Source organism: Arachis duranensis, chromosome 9 (genome assembly GCF_000817695.3).
Source record: "Arachis duranensis cultivar V14167 chromosome 9, aradu.V14167.gnm2.J7QH, whole genome shotgun sequence".
Lineage (NCBI taxonomy): Eukaryota > Viridiplantae > Streptophyta > Magnoliopsida > Fabales > Fabaceae > Arachis > Arachis duranensis.
This window is the reverse complement of record NC_029780.3, coordinates 46241115-46241513: the sequence shown is the minus strand read 5'-3', so window position 1 is coordinate 46241513 and position 399 is coordinate 46241115.

Genomic DNA, 399 nt, shown 5'->3' with positions numbered 1-399 from the left:
AAGAGAATCCAAAAGGAGAGTGTAAGGCCATCAACATGGCCGAATTTGAAGAGGAGGAAGAGGCAGTGTTTGCCACTGAGGAAGACCTCAATGGACGTCCACTGGCCTCCAATGAGTTCCCTAATGAGGAACCTTGGGAATCTGCGGCTCACACTAAGACCATAGAGATTCCATTGGATTTACTTCTGCCATTCATGAGCTCTGATGAGTATTCTTCCTCTGAAGAGGATGAAGATGTCACTGAAGAGCAAGTTGCTAAATACCTTGGAGCAATCATGAAGCTAAATGACAAGTTATTTGGTAATGAGACTTGGGAATATGAACCCCCTTTGCTCACCAAAGAACTGGATGACTTGACTAGGCAGAGATTACCTCAAAAGAGACAGGACCCTGGGAAGT